Source organism: Pan paniscus, chromosome 14 (assembly GCF_029289425.2).
Source record: "Pan paniscus chromosome 14, NHGRI_mPanPan1-v2.0_pri, whole genome shotgun sequence".
Classification (NCBI taxonomy): Eukaryota; Metazoa; Chordata; class Mammalia; order Primates; family Hominidae; genus Pan; species Pan paniscus.
Genome location: NC_073263.2, coordinates 74,020,161 through 74,041,218, shown reverse-complemented (window position 1 = coordinate 74,041,218; position 21,058 = coordinate 74,020,161). Strand labels below are relative to the sequence as shown.

The following is a 21,058-nucleotide window of genomic DNA, read 5'->3' as shown; positions in this document are numbered from 1 at the left end:
ACTCCCTCCTCTGTAGTTTTAAGTGGTGTCTTGTCATTGCTTTTCTCTGCATATCTGCCAGTTTCTTCTCCTCCACCTCCTCCTCCTCCTTTCTTCCCTCCTTTCCTCTTCCTCTTACACCCTCTTTAGTCTATTATATTTACATAGCCTCTTCATAGAGTCCCACAAATGTCTCTCTAAGCCCTGAGTCTTCCAGGACCTACAGCTGACACTCTTCCAGATTTCAATTCCAGATTTCTGGGTTTGCATGGTCCAGAATGAGCCCCACCCAGCTCAGTTCAATCCATGCTTGATCAAAGGAGGAATGGACGATTCAGTATAAGTATGAGGAACTATAAAGAGCCATGTTCCATAGCTGAGCAGGAGAACATGAACCTAGCAGCACTTTTAAATTGTCTACTAGGTAGTGGAAAGAACACTTTGTACCATCCTCCAAGGGGATAATGTTTACTATCAGAGGTTCCATTTCTTTATTTCCAGGATGAACATGTTTTGCAGATTAATTTTAGCGTGCTACACAAATGTAAGACGCTGTCTTAGTCATTCCGGTTCTAAAGTTTGATGTCATGGATGTTCTTCGCCTCCTAGATCTTACCAGTCACCATTGTTTGTCAATTATTTCTTCACAATGTCTATTGAAGGATCTCATCACCTTTAGAGGGCTGTGGTCATGCCCCTTAAAGTGAATTTGGAGGTTTTATACCCCTCGTGGCAAGTTCCTGCTGGGACCAGCAGCTGCAGCCACTTAGTCCCCAAGTCAGCCCCAAGTTGGGGTCCTCAGGCAATTGCTGTGCCTGACAGGATGTGCCAGGTCATTGGGCAGGCACTTGATAGGTTTGCCAAATGCCCAGAGCCTAATGAATGCAGTAATCTTGTCCCCTCCCCATTCTACAGACCAAGGAATGGGTGCCCGACACTGTACCTGGGTCCCCTAGATTCAGATCATGAAGGTGGAAGAGATCTTGGCTAGCAAGTGCCATTTGCTACCCACCAAGCAGTTCCATAAATCCAAGATTAAGTTCCCACTGTCCTACTGGGTCCCACATCGCCAGCACAAGCTACACTCCACCACCAAGAGATCCAACACCTTCTTCTAGGTGCAGGGCCCTCCTCACCCTGGGTCTGCCCAAATAAACTCTTCAAGAATGCCAAAAACAAAATCCACCATCACACAAATGCTTCCTGATTCCATTTCTTTCCCTGATCCTCCCTTCTACTGGTACCAACATTCTTGCTGAGCTTCTTATCATCTTCCCCATTTCTCCTATTATAGAAGCTTTTTAATTTTAATTATTCATCCTACTTGTAGTCTCTTTTTTTGCCAATTCATCATTCATATTGCTGACAAGTTGGTCATAAAGCACTCCTTCAATCTTGTCATTCTCCTACTTGAAGACTTCAGTGACTCCCCACAGCCTACCAGAAGTCCAAATGGCTTATTCTGACAGTGTAAGACCTTGACCATCACTGCAACCTTTGCAGACAGCTCTAACTATTCACTTTCCTGTCTTTGTACTCCAGCTAAACTCTGCCCTAACCTGCCTTGAACTTTTCTAATTTTATGCTTTTGCTTAAACCAATTTTGCTGGCCTGAAATGCACTCCTTTCTCTCTGCCTCCATAAATCCCATCCATCATTCAAGTCACAGTGCAAGTCCTTTCTTCTTTGTGAAGCCTTCCAAATTCAGTCCAGCCCAAGTGATGCTGTGTGCTCTTAATTATAACTCTGAATTAGTATTTTTTGCCTGTCCCATTCATTTAACAAGTCCTCTACTTCCGAGAATATAATTCTGTTATGCCGTGCAACTTAAAAACCTTTCAATGGTTTTGTTTCTTCAATTAGATTATATATTTCATGTGGCAGAGACATTTCTTCTATCTTCCTCATGACACCAATTACCATACCTTACACAGAGGAAGAGCTCCTAAAATACTAAACATTAAGACAGAAATATCTTCAGAGAGTTTTCCACAATGCTGAATATGTATCAACCTGCTAAAACTTGGTGGATTTTTCATTTTAATTTGTTCTTCTTATACTATTTGTATTTTAATTCATTCTTCTCTAAAATAAATAAAATTTAATTTTTTTCATTTCAAATAAAGCAAAAAATGTTAATTTATAGACTTTAAAAATAGGAATTGTTTTATATTAACATGGAAGTTATAGCTTTCAGGTTGCAGTACAACTTTAGTTGTGGTTACAGTTGTAGTTTCAGTTTTCAGGTTGCAGTGTGAAGGGTAGAAGTGTGAGATTGTTGACTGACTCCTAGTATCTTATTATCTGAGTCATAGAATGGGAGGAGAACAGAATTGATTTCCAGGCACAGAAAAACGTCCTGTTACTTACAGGGCTAGGCAAAAGGCAAGGAGTATGTCAAATGTTAAAATGCAGTGGCCTGTTGCCAAAAGAAATGCAAAACAGCATTAAGAATGCTTGGTTGACCTGAAGAGTGAACTGCTGGTTCTACAAGTTTCTAATGGCTTAGGACAAGGTTTTTGTCATGGGGAGAAGCTAGTCTTTAACTTCTCCCTCATCACAAATTTCCACTCAGCTTTCTGGGAACTTTTTTCTATTTTTTTTCCCTGTGGGAATGCATATTTGATATATTTGGAGTAAATGGAATAATATTTATTTGGAAAAAAGAAGCTTAGCATTTAATTTGCTAGTTTACTCAGTAAATTGAAGACTTGATGCAGTAAATACCAACAATACAATGCAATTATAGATATAATTTCTTGTATCTCATGGGGAGAAGAGTATAAAGCAAAATGTAACTATAACCATAAGACCATAAGAAATCAGATTTAGGAACTGAGATATTTCTGGTATAATTAGAGGTAGATGGGGTTATTTTGATTTTATCTGTGCCTACCTTTCTTAAAATTACACATGTGGATATATGATCTCTTTGAAAGAATCTTCTGATGTTAAAATCATATTTGTCCTATCAATTAGAATTTTTCCTTTCCTCTTTGGATGTGTCATTTCTCTGAGATAATTGTTCTAAGGCCTCTTTGGTTTTCTAAGCTTTAATTGTATTTGATACCTCCTTAATGTAACTTATATTTCCCCAAATTTGTATGTTTTTAAAGCCATGCAGTTCTGAAAATGTTAATCCTGGTCATTCATTCATTCTACATTCCAATGAGTGTTTGCTATGTGGCAGGCACTGTGTTGGAACCAATGACAGAGTACGAATCATAGAATCACAGAACTCTAACATCAGAAGCAATTGTTTTTAGTGTTGATATCCTTCTCTTCACAATGACAGAAGCAAAATTGAAGAGTTTAAGTTTCCAAAGGTCTTAAGCAGTGGGCTTATTCCTCCTAGACCTTCTTGAACCTATGAATGCTTTTTTAAGTCCTTTTGTTAGTCTTTGACAGCCATCTCTCCTTTACCTTGTTGAATATGTTTCTTTAAAATTGGAGCTTATCAGAAAGCTCTCTCCTCATCCATAGTGATTTCTTTACATAATAACCTTTAAAATTTTTATAGAGCTATGTCATTAATACAATTGCTATCAAAGCTTAGAATATAACAGAAAAAAATGCGCATGGTATGTAATGTCGTGCAATATGAAGGTGCCATCAGATAGAGAGGAAGTAGAGCTAACAGATACCAAACAAACAAAAATGTAGCGTTTACATCTTTTTACAACTGGGAAAAGAACCAGGGAGATGGGGGTGGGGATAGGGCATGGTGGTTAGGATTTGACTCCAGGTTTTTCTAAATACAAACACAGTGCTATTTCCACTGGGCACCGTATCTCCAAGGTAGCTGCATTTGGACGATTTACTTGTCAGGATCACTTGTGTCCTATTTCCTATTTTTGAAGCCACAAAATTGTGACCTTTACACCCATGGGTCCCTTATAATTCTTTTATTAGGAGACCAAATATGATAGCAGATGTTCAAAAATGCCTAGAAGATTGTTTGGACATAAAACTGGGCCTGATATGTGGTGGTAAAAATGTAACAGGTGCATCTGAAAAAGAAAACAAGAAAAGAAAAAGAAAAGCATTCTTCATTTAAGAGAAAAAAAAACCCAAACCTACTTTAGGCCTAAGGAGAATGATTGGCTTAGCATACATTCATTTAACTAATTACAGAAAATATAAATATGTTTTTACAGCATAAAGGTTGAGTCGACTTGGCATGGAAATTTTAGAAAAAATATACAGCATTTGTTGTACTACCTTTAATTAATTACTATTATTTTACACTTGGAAGGTGGACATTTTAAATAAAAAGTTGATGAAAGAGAGAACATTTGGCATCATTACAAGATTTGAAGAAGCAGGTTCCTATTATTTCTGCCAAAAAGTATTTGGGACTGATTCCAGCTCATTCTTTCAGCCAAACATCTATATTTTAAGTTTATCAATATTTTCAATGTTTCAGAGCAAGTATGAAATTACCACCTTGATAACCTGGTACACTTAACTGAAAAATTTTTATAATCCTAAAACAGAATCTGTGGCAGAGTGTAATTTTTTTTCTCTGTTATTTCCCTATCTCCTCCTTCACAGTTTGGATGGGAAAGAACATCCTGATAATGTTCAGAGCTGTTGTAGAGAGTTCTTTGGTTCACAATGGAATGAGAAAGAGACTAAAAGTGATAGACATAAAACTGAAACAATGATCTGATCCTGTATCATTCTTCATCTCTAATAATCCGTATGTATAATTTCAAGAGCTTTGGTGCATTTATGGGTGTTTATGGACTTTACAATGAAAAAAGGCAAGAATATTTGAGCCTCCTTCTATAGCAATATACCTAAAGTTATTAAGCTGCAATAAATGCATTAAGAAAAGTATTTAGTAAAATACCTACAGCACATAATAAATTTTAAAATATGTCATAATGCTGCAATTTGTAAAGCTGAAAATCTTGGTTTTCAACTTCCGAGTATTTGGGTGCATCTTCCTCTCATATAAAGCTCAAGGGTATACAAGTTTCAGTGACCACAAAACAACTTGGTGAGTGTTAAGCGTATCCAATTGGCTTTTTTAAAAGATGACATAGAAAGCTTAGAAAATGAGTCCTCTTTCACTCCACCAGACATTGTGCCAGTTGTTCCTTGGTGATCATTCTAATTGTATAAGAATATCTTTTATTTTTAAGCCTAGTCCACTTCTGCTTTAAGTACTATGAAAAAAATTTCTTATTTTTTGGCGATGTTGGTTAACTTTTAATTACTCTTCCTTTCTATGGTTGAGCTCAGAATTATTTCATTGTTTGTAACACATCACTAAGTAATAACTGTTATCTACAGGCTGCATCTGCCAGAAGATAACCAATATTGTTAGTCTACATTGCCAGAAGTTTAAATTCCTTATCCTCAAGCAAAACTTCATAAGGGGACCCTCAGTATTTTTCTAGAAATCATCCATTTTTGAAGAGGTAAATAAGTAGCTCTTCAGATATCTTTTTAATATAAGTGAATTCTTCTGTACTTTTTAGTAACAACTTCAATGGAATATAGGGAAATACTGTACAATTTACTTCTATAAGTGTACAATTCAAATTTTTTTAGTGTGTTCACTGAGTTATACTATTATCACCACCATCTAATTTCAGACCATTTTCAACATCCCAAAGAGAAACCCTGTACCCATTAGCAGTTACTCTCCATTCTTCCTTCTCCCACGTCCTGGCAACCACAAATTTACTCTTTGTCTCTTTGGATTTACCTACTAAGGATATTTCTTACAAATGGAGTCATCAAATATGTGGCTTGTTGTATCTGACTGTTTTTAAAGAAATTTAACATAATGTTTGTAAGGTTCATCCGTGTTGTAGCATTTATCAGTATTTTATTCCTGGCAGGGCTTACAGGTGGCTCATGCCTGCAATCTCAGCACTTTGAGAGGCTGAGGCAGGCAGGTCACTTGAGCCCAGGAGTTCAAGACCAGCCTAGGCAACATGCAAAACTCTGTCTCTGTAAAAAATGCAAAAAATTAGCTGAGCATGGTGGTGCATGTCTGTGGTCCCAGCTACTAGGCAGGCTGAGGTGAGAGGATCACCTGAGCCTGGGAGGTTGAGGCTTCAGTGAGCCATGATTACTCCACTACACTCCAGCCTGGGCAACAGAGTGAGGCCCTGTCTCACAAAATTTTTTTCATTCTTTTTCATGGCTGCATATTATTTCATGACATGCATATACTGCACTTTATTTTTCCATTCATCATTTGATGGACATTTGAGTTCTTTCCACTTTTTGGCTAATGTAATTAATGATGCTATGAACATTTGTGTACAAGTTTTTTTTATGTAGACATATGTTTTTAATTCTTTTGGGTATACACCTGAGAGTATTAATAGAATCTCTGGTCATATGCAAACTCTGTGTTTAATTTTTTGAGGACTTGCCAAACTGTTTTCCAAAATGGCTGCATTTTATAATCTCACTAGCTTTGTGTGAGGGTTCCAATTTCTCCACATCTTCACCCAGACTTGTTCTTTTCTATAGCTACATATTTGTATCTGTGGGGAAGCAGCTCCACATTACATTTATTAAATATTTAGTAAAGAATCTCTGCTTTTGTGCATCTCTGTTTCCATGATTATTGTCCATTCCAACCTCATCTCGTCTTTGAACAACTGCAGCAACTCTTAAATGCTTCCTTCATGATATCCTTATGTATACAATAGTCACAGAGATCTTTTAAAAATGTATGTGGCAAACACAAACGTTATTTCAGAAAGCACATGTGCTAGAATTTTTTCTGTGAATACTTCTGTATCTGCAATAAAACATCAGTAAAATCTAAGTTTTTTTCAGGCTCTTTGAATTTAGATTTGTAGTTCTTTTAAATATATCTCTGAGTTTTGATTTGCTTTAACACTGGTGAGGGAAGTTGTGGTTCATTTGGGTTTTATCTGCAAAACATTTAGATTAAAATGGCAGTAAAAGTCAAGCATTTATAAGATGATACTAATAGCTAACTTATATTGAGTACCTACTACATACTGAGCAGTTATCTAAGTACTTTCTATATGTTTAACTCATTTATTCCTCATAAAAATTCTGGTGAGGTATTATTAAACTTATTTCACACTACAGGGGAATAGAGGGACAGAGAAGTTAAGTAACTCACCCAATGTCACACAGCCAGTAAGTAGTAGAGTCAAGATTCTAACCAAAAAATCTGGTTACAGAGCCCACGTCAGTAGCCACCAAACTATCCTGCCATTTTGTCTTACTTATTGTCTGGAATATATAAGACTTAAAATAGTAGGTGACGACCAATATTTTTTTTACTTTGACTTGATGTCTATTGAAGAAATCTAGCATCTGAGACTATGGGGAAAAAAAAGAAAAACTTTAAAAAATTAAAAAATTAAAAAATCATTTTCTGGTATTCAATAGGGTAGTTTAAAATAGTCACGCTTTTATTAATTTTGAATAATATCACCATGTCCAATTATAAGGTTGTATATTTTAAACATCCATGTTTCTATAATACCACCTAGAGGTTTACAGAATTACTTCTGCCGTACTTAAAAACAACAGCTTGAGCAAAAAAGTACTGGACAACTTAAAGGATAACTTCTAAAAGACGTTCTTGGAAAAATAACATTTTCTGAAATGTACACAATAGTCAATGTCATGATATTGCCTGCCAGTTCACGTGCTACTCTTTCCTCCACGTACGTCTTTTAAACCATCTAACAGAACATTGTGTGTTTCTGAACATTTACATTCAATTTGTTAAATGTCACCGGGGAAAAATAAAACAGAGAGGACATCAGCTAATAATGTACTTTTACATTCCGTCATCCTATGCATGGTTCCATGTCTTACCATGCTGACCTAATTTGCCATGACAGGAACATGGCCCTGATTTCAGAACATTCCAACTGTGGCAATCACTAAACCTTATTGGGAATTTTTGCCCCCTTAGCAAATTGAACGAGATTGCTTTTCTCAGGACCATTTGAGATGGGTATCTGTGAGCAAGGCGGGTGGGCTGTGATGAAGAGTTGAGAAATGGAGCTTTTATATTACAAATATACTGAAGCTTTATGTAAATGTGTATCATTACAGGGTGACTGATTTTTGCTGTGAAGGTAGATTTGGGGAGAAAAAATTTAAAAATCATATTTTATTAATACTTCCTAATGTGTGGCCTTGGGCAAACCTCTTTCCCGAGTTTCCTCAAGTCTAAAATGAGGATGATAATGATAATATCTATATTTCAGAGTTTATCAGACAATTAGATAAGGATTCACTCTAAGTAAGGATTTAGAACAATATCCAGCTTCAAAAAATATAAATTCTGATTGTTATAATTTTTACTTTAACATTTTTGAAATAAAAATTATTCTATGTTTACAAGAATAATTTATCCTTAAATTCTTTGGCTGGCTGATCAACTGTAATATATAGATTGTATTATATTTCTATAACAACTTATGGTGCACCAGTACTTGATCATAGGCATATAATTCGTATGCATGTCTCAGGCCTCAGCAGCCCACAGGTAAAAGTGTTGTTTCATCAGGATTAATAGTGGGCTTTTGACAGTGCCTGGCCCCCATCTGTTTGCCCAGGATGTCAGTTGCCATGCTTTTACATTTCTTCTAGTAGCTTCATGTGTTAGGATAAGTTTTGTTCACCATCTCCTATGTGAACTTCTTCATCAAGAGTCCTCACTAGTCCCCACACCAGAAGCCCTTGGGAGACTGATGTCCTGTCCGCATGTGTGCCACCTGGAGCCCTCAAAGACATGGGGCATTGATGTGGACAAGAATGTCTGCCCTCGCAACCCCCAAATGCTCAGTTAGCCTTGGTTTCTTGGGTCCCTGAAGGGGCCCCACCTGAGCCCGGAATCTCACACTTGGTTTATTGTCTCCTTAGACCTCTCACATAGGAGAGTATCTTGCAGATACTGAACTGGAACTTTAAAAATTCCCCTCTTTGAGTCATATTACCATCAGGATTTGAACATTTTACCTTCAAGTATAAACCGAGAGAGGGAGAACCCTGATGCTGCCCGGAACAGAAGAATTTAGTCAGCATTCATTTTTTGAGCTCTTTAGTGAGGCTGTGGCTTTGTAGGGTGGTCTCTAAATAATGCTTTTTTTTAAAAAAAATGTTAAGTAGTGGGCCTGGAGACTGGAACAGAAGTTCTCAAATTTTTGGTCTCAAGATGCTTTTTAACTCTTAAAAAATTATGGAAGACCGTAAAAGCTTTTGATTTATGTGAGTTATTGATATTTACTTAATAGGACTTTAAACTGAGAAGTTATAAAATAATTAAATATACAGTCATGTGTCACTTAATGATGGGGCTACATTCTGAGAAATGTGTCATTAGGTGATTTCATCATTGTGGGAATATCACAAAGGGACTTACTCAAACCTAGATGGTCTAAGCTATTACATATCTAGGTGATATGGTCTAGCCGTTGCTCCTTGGCTACAAACTTGTACAACATGTTACTCTACTGAATACTGTAGGCAATTGTAACACAATGGTAATTAATTGTGTATCTAAATACATCTAAACATAGAGCAGATACAGTAAAAATATGGTAAGAAAGATTTTTAAAAAGGGCACATTTGTGTAGGACACTTAGCAGGAATGGAGCCTGTGGGACTGGAAGATGCTCTGGGAGTCAGTGGGTGAGTGGTGAGTGAATGTGAAGACTTAGAACATTACTGTCCACTACTGTAGACGTTATAAACACTGTACACTTAGGCTACACTAAATTTACTTAAAAACTTTTCTTTCTTCAATAATAAAATAACCTTAGCTCACTGTAAATGTTTTACTTTGTACACTTTTAAATTATTTTAAAACTTTTTAACTTTTTTGTAATAACACTTAACACATTGTACAGATGTAAGAATATATTTTCTTTATAACCTTATTCTATAAGTTTTTTTCTACTTTTACAATTGTTTGTTTTTCTTTGTAAATTTTTTTTTTTGTTAAAAACAAAGACACAAACACACACATTAGCCTAGGCCTGCACAGGGTGAGGATCATCAATATCACCGTCTTCCACTTCCACATCTTGTGCCACTAGATGGTCTTCAGGGGCAATAACATACATGGAGCTGTCATCTCCCGTAACAAGGCCTTCTTCTGGAATACCTACTAAAGGACCTGCCTGAGGGGCTGTTTCACAGCTTTTTTTTTTTTTCTTTTTGTAAGTAGAAAGAGTATACTCTGAAATAATAAAAAAAGTACAGTATAGTAAATACATAAACTGGTAACCTAGTCATTTGTGATCACTATTAGTATTCCATACTGTACATAATTGTATATGTTGGACTCTCATACAACTGGCAGCACAGTAGGTTTTTTTGCACCAGCTTCACCATAAACACCTGAGTGATGCATTGTGCTGCAATGTGATGGCTACAATTTCACTAGGCAATAGGAATTTTTTCGGCTTTATTATAATCTTATATGACTACTGTTGTATATACTGTCCGTCATTGACTAAAATGTTATGTGGTGCTTGACTATAAGTTGACTTTAAAATATCAGTGATAGCAATAAAAATCAATAATAAACTCATTACATGTTACCTTAAATATTTTTCTTTTAAAAAACTATATTTTCTGAAACTAGGAAAAAATTAGAAGAGTGGCACTGCTTAATATTTTGCAAATGTCTGGCTTCATAGAAAGCACCTAGATTCTCATGTCTTCTGTGTTCAGTGTTTTAAGACACCACACATCATGTAGCTTCTGGAAAATGGCACTGTATGAGTGTAAAAGAATGAGAGTGAAAAGGAAAGTAACATTTTAGTATATGAGAATGGTTTTGATCTTGCAGACCTGCTGAAAAAGGCTTACAGGCCCCATGTTGAGAACTTCTGTACTGCAGCTTGAGTAACTTATTCCATGGGGAGATCGCAGGCTACTATTTAGAGAAAAGCTGTCCTCGCCAGTCTTGGTGATTGTGGAAAGAATAAGCGGAGAGCAAGGTAGAAGAGGCAGTGTATGAATACATCCTAATCTCCTTCTGCACCCAAATCCAGCCTTTGTGACTGGGGGAATTACATTTATCCAGAGGTGTTCCTGGATGATACCTTAGAGGAAAGGTACAGCGTGCATGGATGAGGAATGTTTGAGTTTGGCTTTCTTGAGCTGTTCCTTTTACCCAAATGGAGTGGGTAGGACATTGAAGAGGGATGGATAATTAAATCTGAATGGGAAACTCACCAGAGGAAATCATAGTAGTGGAGACGAGTGGCCCTGCGGCTGAGGGCTGTGGGGCAGACCTCTTGGGACTAGAACCAAGGGGGAACCACAGCCGCTTCTCAGGGCTTCTTGGCATCCACAGGTGCTCATGAGCTGGGGCATAATTGGCAGGGACAACTCCAGTCTCTGACTGAATGGTGAGAGAACTGAGCATAGGTGCTAGTGGGGCTAGCTACCAGGCATCTGAGATGTACTGCTGGAGAACAAGTAAAAAGACCTGGATGTGGATTCCTCCTTTCTCCCCCCATTAGAGGCCCCTTAGGCTCTACTTTTGCTTACCCTCAGTTGCCATCTTGGAGTAAAGCAGGATGTGGTAGAAGAAATCAGAATGGTTGGATATTTATGTTAAAAAAGGCTAAGTTACCTTTAAAAATTCAAATTGACAGATTGACAGAAATTAGTGGATTATTGCTGTGGTTTGAATGCGTCTCCTAAATTTGATGTGTTGGAAATGCAATATCCCAATTTATATGTTGATGGTATTTGGAGGTGAGGCTTTTGGGAGGTAATTATAATAAGATAAGGTTATTGGGTGAGACCCCTATAATGGGGCTGGTAGCTTTATAAGAAGAGGAAGAGAGACCTAAACAGCACACTGTTACCCTCACCATGTGAAGCCCTTTGCCAAGTTATGATGCAGCAAGAAGGCCCTCACCAGATGCCAGCACCATGCTTATTGACTTACCAGTCCCTAAAACTGTAAGCTAACTGAAACACTGTTATTTATAAATTACTCAGTCTGTGGTATTCTATTATAGCAACACAAATGGGCTATGACAATTGTATACCTAATGTCGGCTCTTTCTCCTTCTTCTGCTACCTAACATGTTGGAACTTTATGAGTGAGATCAGATAGTTACAGAAAATATAAAGATACTGTATTAGTCCATTTTCACATTGCTATAAAGAAATACTGGAGACTGGGTAATTTATAAAGGAAAGAGGTTTAATTGACTCACACTTCAGCATGACTGAAGAGGACTCAGGAAACTTACAATTATGGCAGAAGGCAAAGGAGAAACAAGCACCTTCTTCACAAGGTGGCAGGAAAAAAGAGAGAAAGTGAAGAAGGAAGAGTCCCTTATAAAACCATCAGATCTCATGAGAAATCACTCACTCATTATCATGAGAAGAGCATGGGGGAAACTGCCCCCATGATCCAATTACCTCCCACGAGGTCCCTCCCTTGACATGTGAGAATGACAAGTTAGTTACTTCCATGATACAATGGGGTACAGGCATTGGATAAATTCTCTAATTTCAAATGGGAGAAATTGGCCAAAACAAATGGGCCACAGGCCCTATGCAAGTCTGAAATCCAGTGGGCCAGTCATTAAATCAAAAGCTCCAAACTAATCTCCTTTGGCTCTATGTCTCACATCCAGGGCACACTGATGCAAGAGGTGGGTTCCCACGACCTTGGGCAGCTCTGCCCCTGTGGCTTTGCAGGGTACAGCACCCCCCAGCTGCTTTCATGGGCTGGCGTTGAGTGACTGTGACTTTTCCAGGTGCACATGCAGGCTGTTGGTGGATCTACCATACTGGGGTCTGGAGGACAGTGGCCCTCTTCTCACAGCTCCACTAGGCAGGGCCCCGGTGCAGACTCTGTGTGGGGTCTCCAACCCTACATTTCCCTTCCGTACTGACCTAGCAGAGATTTTTTTCATGAGGGCTCAACCCCTGCAGCAGACTTCTGCCCAGACATCCATGTGTTTCCATACCTCCTCTGAAACCTAGGCCAAGGTTCCCAAAGCTCAACTCTTGTCTTCTGTGCACCCACAGGCCCAACACCACATGGAAGCCACCAAGACTTGGAGCTTGCAGCCTCTGAAGCAATGGCTTGAGATATATGTTGGCTCCTTTTAGCCACAGCTGAAGCTGAAGCAGCTGGGATGCAGGGCGCCATATCCCAAGGGTGCACAGAGCATCAGGGCCCTGGGCCCAGCCCACAAAACAATTTTTCCCTCTTAGGCTTCTGGTCCTGTGATGGGAGGGGCTGCCACGAAGTTCTCTGATATGCCCTGGAGACATTTTCCCCATTGTCTTGGTGATTAACATTCGATGTTACTTATGCAAATTTCTGCAGCTGGCTTCAGTTTCTCCCCGAAAAATGGGTTTTTCTTTTCTACCACGTGGTCAGGCTGCAAAATTTCCAAACTTTTATGCTCTATCACCTCTTGAATGCTTTGCTACTTAGAAATTTCTTCTGCCAAGTACCCTAAATCAGCTCTCTGAAGTTCAAAGTTCCACACTTCTCTAGGGCGGGGGCAAAATGCCACCAGTCTCTTTGCTAAAGCATGGCAAGAGTCACCTTTGCTTCAGTTCTCAAGAAGTTCCTCATCTCCATCTGAGACCATCTCAACCTGGACTTCATTGTCCACATCACTATCAGCATTTTGGTCAAAACCATTCAACAAGTCTCTAGGAAGTTCCAAACTTTCCCACATTTTCCTGTCTTCTTCCAAGCCCTCCAAACTGTTCCAACCTCTCCTCATTACCCAGTTCCAAAGTCACTTCCACGTTTTCAGGTTATCTTTATAGCAGTGCCCCACTCTTCAAGATGCCAATTTCTTGTATTAGTCTGTTTTCACACGGCTATAAAGAATATGTGAGACTGGATAATTTATAAAGAAAAGAGGTTTAATTGACTCACAGTTCCACATGGTGGGGAAAGCCTCAGAAAAACTATAATAATGGTGGAATGCAAAGGAAAACCAAATACCTTCTTCACAAGGTGGCAGGAAAAAGAGAATGAGAGTGAATGGGGAAGAGCCCATCAGTGGGTTCTTGAATCTCATGAAATCTCACTGTTATGAGAACAGCATGGGGGAAACTGCCCCCATAGTTCAATCACCTCTCATCAGGTTCCTCCTTTGACAAATGGGGATTACAATTTGAGATGAGATTTCGGTGGGGACACAGCCAAATCATATCAGATGCTCGATTTCTCTTCATGTTTGAGTGAAGTGTGCTTAAATTAGTAACTGCACGATAGCTCACAATAAGTCCAAGAAGCCTGAAGGAAAGCCATTGTGCCATTCTTTATTACCATACCTCTCCTTGTGTCTCAATTCCCAAAACTTCTCACTTTCTTCTAACCCCTAACAGTATTCTCATGCATAATACCTTTTGTATATGGAGCCAGCAAGGTTACTGGTCTGCCAATTCCCCACCAATTTTTTTTGAGTCTGTAATAACTAGATCACTTTGCTGTACTCTGTGTGTATATGTGTGTGCGAGCATGCTTATGCATATATAATTTTAGAAGTATGTATGTTTAGGAGTATGTATGTTATATATGCTTATGCATATATAATTTTAGGAGTATGTATGTTCTACTCAAAATCTTTGAAATTGTCTACATTTTAAGACTCTAGGGTCAGAGTTTTCATAGATGAAATAAGGAGTTTGAGTTTTTTCCTGTTATTCTTTCTTCACAAATTTTTGATTTACAGTACTGGGCCTAATCCGTATTACTAATATGATGTACTGGATTTCTGCTGTGAGTCCTTTTAGATCTATTCTTCATTCTGTTTCCTGATCCCTACTCTCTGCTGCTGGTAGGACCTATTTGGAATAGAACAGTAAGCTTCCTTGCTCACTGGTTCCCTCACCCACTGATTTTCACCAATGGGGTAAACCAGCTGGGCATCAGAGGGAGGGTTAAAAGTGAGGTTGGCTCCCTACCTGCAGAGTTGCCAAGAAGTGACTACATAGTTTAAGGTTATGGCTCTGCCAGGTGGCCCTGTCCTCGCAGCCTCCCTTGTCTCTTGTTTCCTTTGACTGCTCTACCTCCTTTAGGCCTGGGGACAGTGACGGCCTTCTACTCTTACTAGCTCTAGATACTGTACTCTCTCTGTGGCTTCCCTACATGTCATCCATAGCTTTGTAAATAGTTAATTGAATATTCCTCTCATTATGCAGCGAGCCACCTGTTCTCACCAGGAGCATGACTGACACACATGGGCATCTTTAGTTTATCAAACCCAGTTTTCTCAGCAGTAATATAAGTCCCTGTCATCTTATTTATAATGCTGCATCTAGAACTCAGCATCTGAAATTACTTATAGATTAAGTGTACTATTCAATTCTTGAATATAGAGCTTGTATACTTCTTAAAACCAGGGAAGGGGGAAATCATCAGACCTTATTTCAGGGGCTTGTGTTTACCCAATTTTTTCCCTTCCTCCCTCCCTTCCTCTCCTTTCTCCCTTTTCTTTTTTTCTTCCTTCCTTCTCAAACACGTATCTCAATCTGGGAAACTACATCCCAATAATCTTGTGTCGATTGGCAATAGTAAAAGAGCTTTGAAATAGTTAATGTCATAGAATACTTTTTCTTTTCTTTTGAACCAAGATAGAGCTTTTAAGACAGTTCTTTCTTATCTTGGATGATGGCAATGCAACGGCTACAATATTTCAAAGGTCAGGCCCAGTACATGATGGAAAGCTGATGAAAATAGCTCTTGAGTTAAATCTGGGTAAAACTAGTAGTGTAGAACAGTAATTGATAAGAACAGGGTTTTGGCTAGGAACATCTTAAACTTACGGTCAGTTAAAGATAGTGAAATCTGCCCAGGAGAATTGTGAGTCTGAACTGGCTCACAGCAGAGAAACCATCAAATCAAGTTCATCATCCCTTAAATAAAGAGTAAGCATTAGATCTCAGGCTAATATTATAACTGAGACTGTGTAAAAGCTATCTTGAATATTACATGAAGATGGCTGTCAAGATAACTGTGTATTCAGTAGCACATCAAGGATTTTCTTATTGACAGGATAAAACACTGGGACGAAATCAGCAGCTGGTGTGATGATGTTGTTTTACATGTGCTTGGTATGATTTTGCCAAATGTATTCTACTTTGCATTTTACTTCATAGAGGAATTCTTGTTTCTCTTAAGGAGCACAGTAAAAATGAATAAAATAAAGAATCTTAATTTATACACTCTCAGTGTAGAAATATTGGATATTTAAAATATAGATGTCATCTGTGGAAATTATTTCACTTCAAATAATTTAGACAGTTGCCAAATTCTTTGAGGATTGCCTTACTGTTGTTATTGGAAAGTGTACCTTGGGATTCATTTTACATCTCCAATATCAGTTCAATGCATTTGCTTTCATAAAATTTTGGTCTGTGCTTGCCACTGAATTTGAGAGAAGTCTCCAAATTATTGAATCAGAGGCTTCCCCTTCCCTCAGAATCCCTCATTTTCCAATGATAAAAATTCTACCAATTGTTCAAACCAAACAAAAATGACAACTTCTCAAGAAGCTTTACCAGATCCCCCAGGTCCTAATTACCCCTTTCCATTTTTTAGCGTAAGATCTTACATGTACCTTTACTGAACCCTTATTTCCTTCTACTTTATAGTATAGAAATATTAAAGAGCTTCTGCACAGCAAAAGACACTATCAATGGAGTAAACAGACAACCTACAGAATGGGAGTAAACTTTTGCAAACTACGCATCTGACAAAGGTCTAACATCTAGCACCTCTAAGGAACTTAAACAAATTTACAAGAAAAAAACAAACCCATTAAAACATGGGCAAAGGACATGAACAGACATTTTCCAAAAGACCTACACGCAGCCAACAATCATATGAAGAAAAGCTCAATGTCACTGATGGATAGAGAAATGCAAATCAAAACCAAAGTGAGGCACCATCTCACACCAATCAGAATGACTATTATTAAAAAGTCAAAAAATAAGAGATGCTGGTGAGGCTGTGGAGAAAAAAGGAACACTTTTACACTGTTGGTGGGAATGTATATTAGTTCAACCATTGTGGAAAATAGTGTGGTGATTCCTCAAATGTAAGCTTCTTTAATGTAAGTTACTTATTTACTTTTTAAAAAATCTAGTAATAGCTTTCTGGTGCTTAATCAGGATTGCTGAATAAATACATTAGATTTAGTAGGCAACTCTTTTTTTAAAAAAAAACATACTCTTAAGTACTGTGCTCGATGATAAGAAAATGTTCTAAGCTAGTTACAGATAGACCTTAAGTGCTTAGCAAGACACAAATAGAATACATAAAAAGAAAGATGCTTTTCCCCAATCTGACTTTAAAAGAAAAAGCACTTCGGAGTATATATAAAAGGAATTTCCCTTTTTAATTGGAAAAAACTCAATGAAGTTATGAGGAATTTTGAAGTTGATAGACTGTTCATGCAAAGGTAATTCATTTGAATTACCTTTATTTTCAACAGGTTGAGGGAACTTGAAATTTGTTAATGATAATGCAGGTGAGAACATTCTAACTAGCAACAGTTTCCTTGTTTGAAACCACTCTTTGGTGCAGGGTTTTCATGCACAGCATGCAAATGCATGTTGTGTTCATAAATCCAATCACAAATGATGGTTTTACGACCAAACTGTATTTCTTCCAAACAAAGTGGCAGTAATATTTTTAAAAATCTGCAAGCCCTTTGAGAGTCTTCAAAAAGAATTTCATCATCGTTTCTCATTGAAGTGAAGATATTTATAACTGAGAGGATGCTGTATTGCCACTATGGGGAAGAATTGTATTCCTCACCTAAAATATAGCCACCAATAGTGTACATGTTTTGCATTTAGCTTTCAAAATATATGGGGAACAAGATCTAAGTAGATGCAGTAGGATCTAGAAATTAGCCTAAGTCAGCTCTGGAGACCAGATTTAGGGAGGATTGTAAATCATACCCTTGGAATGCAACATTACTATTCAGAATACTCTAAAATGTGCTATGGATCAGAAACCTACTTCTTAGCCTACAAGTTGTTTGTTCTCTAGGTTGTGTCAGACCCTCTGTGATTTCATAAAGGTATGCTATTCAGGTTTGAAGGCCATTTTAGGATTTTCTGTAAATACTGAGTTTCATAGATACAAAGTTCCCTGAGGGTCTATGGGTCTACAACTGTGTTTTTGTGACGATGAAACATGAAGACTGAGGGATATTCTTTTCCAAGATGCTTTCCTCCCCCTAATTCCTGGTAGGGGATAAGCTTTTAAAAGGTTTTCTTTTTCTTTTTTGTCCTATGAAAAGCCATATTGTACATTCCCAGCATAACTTCTAGGGACATTTATACCATAATTTTGAAGAGCTCATAGTGATTTCAACACTTCAGCAAAGGGCACAGTGAAACAATATTTTGGAAGACATGTTCATCAATTTATTGACCAGTGTAACCTCTGTCTTCAACAGAGGCCTACGATTTAGATGAGATCTGTTGCAAATGCAGCAGTGCTGTGTAGCCTCCTCTCTGGGCCTGCTAGAATTGTCAAATAATAATCAAGATTATGGGAGAGTGAGCTCTGATAATGGCCCTGAAATTTCCTTTAAGACGAAGCTTCCTCACATAAACTCTGTGCTCTGCATCCTGAATTCTGTAAGTGGTGCACAGGTGTAATGTTCACTCGCGTGGCAGATGTATGAATGTCTGAATCTACCTTCTCATCTTCTGGAGCAGTGTTCTGTGTTTAACGGCCACACTGGCAAGAGCGTTCTGTCATTAATTTGTTCAAGAGGTGTTTTCTGAGCATCAGTTGTGGAGCAGGCATGCTCTCATGCTGTGGCTGCCATAGTGACCAAGTCCAAGTCTCCATCCTCATGGGGTGTGTGTGCTTCTAGTGGAAGAGTAAAGCAATACACAGAGAAAGAAACAATTCAGGAGAGTCGTAAGTGCTATGAAGAAAAAGGAATTGGTCGAGGTTTTGCGTTCAGGAGGTGGTCGTGGGAGTTGCCTCAGACTGTACATAACATCTCTACTGTGGTCATATATTTTATTTGAAACTACTTTTTAATTTGGGGCATGCAGGGAATACTGTCTCAATGCTGAAGGGGTCTTCTTGGCCTGTGTTACACATCTGCTTTGGTTTCTGTTGGGAAGTACCATTAGAACCCTCAATATAAACTCCGCATAGGAGGCAATTCCACAGCAGTATTCAGGATGGCAGTGATGCGGCAGGTAGCAGAGCTCTGCAGTCCAAACGTCAATATTCTGCTTAGGCTGTTGATTACATTTGTGAAATGTAAATCTCTGAGCAGTGACTCCTGGGATTGGCTAGAAATACACTTTCAAGATCCTTAGTGAGAAATGTGCCTTTTAAGGATTCTTGAAAAGATCAGGGGAGAATCCCTTCTCTTATTCAATTAATTGATTCTTTTTATAAGGCAGTGAGTCAAAATGCTCAGAATTTTAGGTGGCAGAAATTATCCAAAGGGATTTTCAAAAATATCCCTTTTGTTTACTATGCAAAATAACGTTAAGTAGGAATTAAATAAAACTCACAGTGTTATCTCAGCTCTGTGTTGCTGAGGTGTCTTTCTCTTCCCACGCCCATCTCTCCATTTTGGGGCATTCAAGTGGCATAATTTGATGACTGTTTGTGGAGGGGCAGTCATCTGCAGCTTGCATGGAAGACAACCATAACATCCAATTATGATTAAAAGACAGTGTCCTGATTATTCAATAGAAATATTGTTGTCATATATCCAGACAGAAAACAAGACAGAGGAACTCTGTGGAACATCTCATACTTCCTTTTCTTTCCCTTGCTGCAACTTATTATACAGTTTCTTTTAAGATGAAATGATCAAGGCCCTGTTGTACCAAGCTTAACTATCATTATTGGTAGTAGTTCATCAAGCTCATCTTTTTCCACATGCAAACACACAAGACCTTTGGCCTGTAAGGCAGAACTTTTCAGTGGTTTTAAGATTAAGACTCAGTGAAGGAGCTTCTTACAGCTCTGTTCGGGCTTCACAGATCTTCAGGGACAAAGTTGGCTGTTATTCTGAATCTTTATTCTTGCTTGTGAGTAGAACGTGTCAAAGAATATCAGTATTTGAATCCCCAAAAGTAGAATCACTGACATCAGCTTTTCATCATATGCCCCCAAGTTTTAGAGTGGAGGCTAGAGTCAAGTGCTTATTGCTGTTCATACTGGAGTCATATACGGTCTTGACTGTTGACATGTATATTATTTTCTCTTGTACTGATTTATTTGTCTTCATTGGGGAAAATTATTCTGGCTGATTCCACTTTTACTCCATTTGCATCCTTGTAGGATCAGAGTAAAGTGAGAAGAAAACAGAAATTAAACCAATGGGACCTCCCTGTACAAAACACTGACTAGCATATTGCCATGGGATTTAGGTCTCATATTCTTTAAAGGTGTCCATTGTTTTGCTCTTGTACTTCTATAGTTCAAATCACATTTCATTGAAAAACTATTCATATTACAACTGAGATACTTGAACATTATGATAATTTTTTTAAATCCAGGGAAATTTCCTGATGAATAAATTGGGAAATAAAACAGACTCTTACAAAACAGTTATGCAGTATTGCTATTTTTCTCTTTTTGTTTTACCAGCAGAGGAATGTGAAAAGAAGCTGAATATTTTGATGGGGTCGGTCAATCTCAAAATGCTTCTTAAAGATGTAGGGTGGACAGGTGTGGTGGTTCACGCCTGTCATCCCAGCACTTTGGGAGGCCGAGGTGGGCAGATCCCGAGGTCAAGAGATCGAGACATCCTGGCCCACACGGTGAAACCTAGTCTCTACTAAAAATACAAAAATTAGCTGGGCGTGGGTGGCGCATGCCTATTGTCCCAGCTACTCAGGAGGCTGAGGCAGGAGAATCACTTGAACCCGGGAGGCGGAGGTTGCAATGAGCAAAGATCGTGCCTCTGCACTCTAGCCTAGCAACAGAGCGAGACTCCCCATCTCAAAGAAAAAAGATGTAGGGTAACAATACAGGTTATATAGTTTGGAAATCCATTTATCGACTATGAAATTTTAATATTTTTGCCTTTTGTAGAAACATTAACACTCC

The 21,058-nt window shown here is 38.3% G+C and overlaps 2 non-coding genes across 2 annotated transcripts; both read left to right on the top strand.

Annotated features, from left to right (window-relative positions):
* Positions 1–595: 595 nt before the first annotated feature.
* Positions 596–705, top strand: LOC112436922 (small nucleolar RNA SNORA68). The gene has a single exon (XR_003025590.4). It is a non-coding gene; the product is annotated as a small nucleolar RNA SNORA68 (small nucleolar RNA).
* Positions 706–7,242: 6,537 nt separating this feature from the next.
* LOC112436927 (small nucleolar RNA SNORD37) lies at positions 7,243–7,308 on the top strand. The gene has a single exon (XR_003025595.2). It is a non-coding gene; the product is annotated as a small nucleolar RNA SNORD37 (small nucleolar RNA).
* Positions 7,309–21,058: the final 13,750 nt, after the last annotated feature.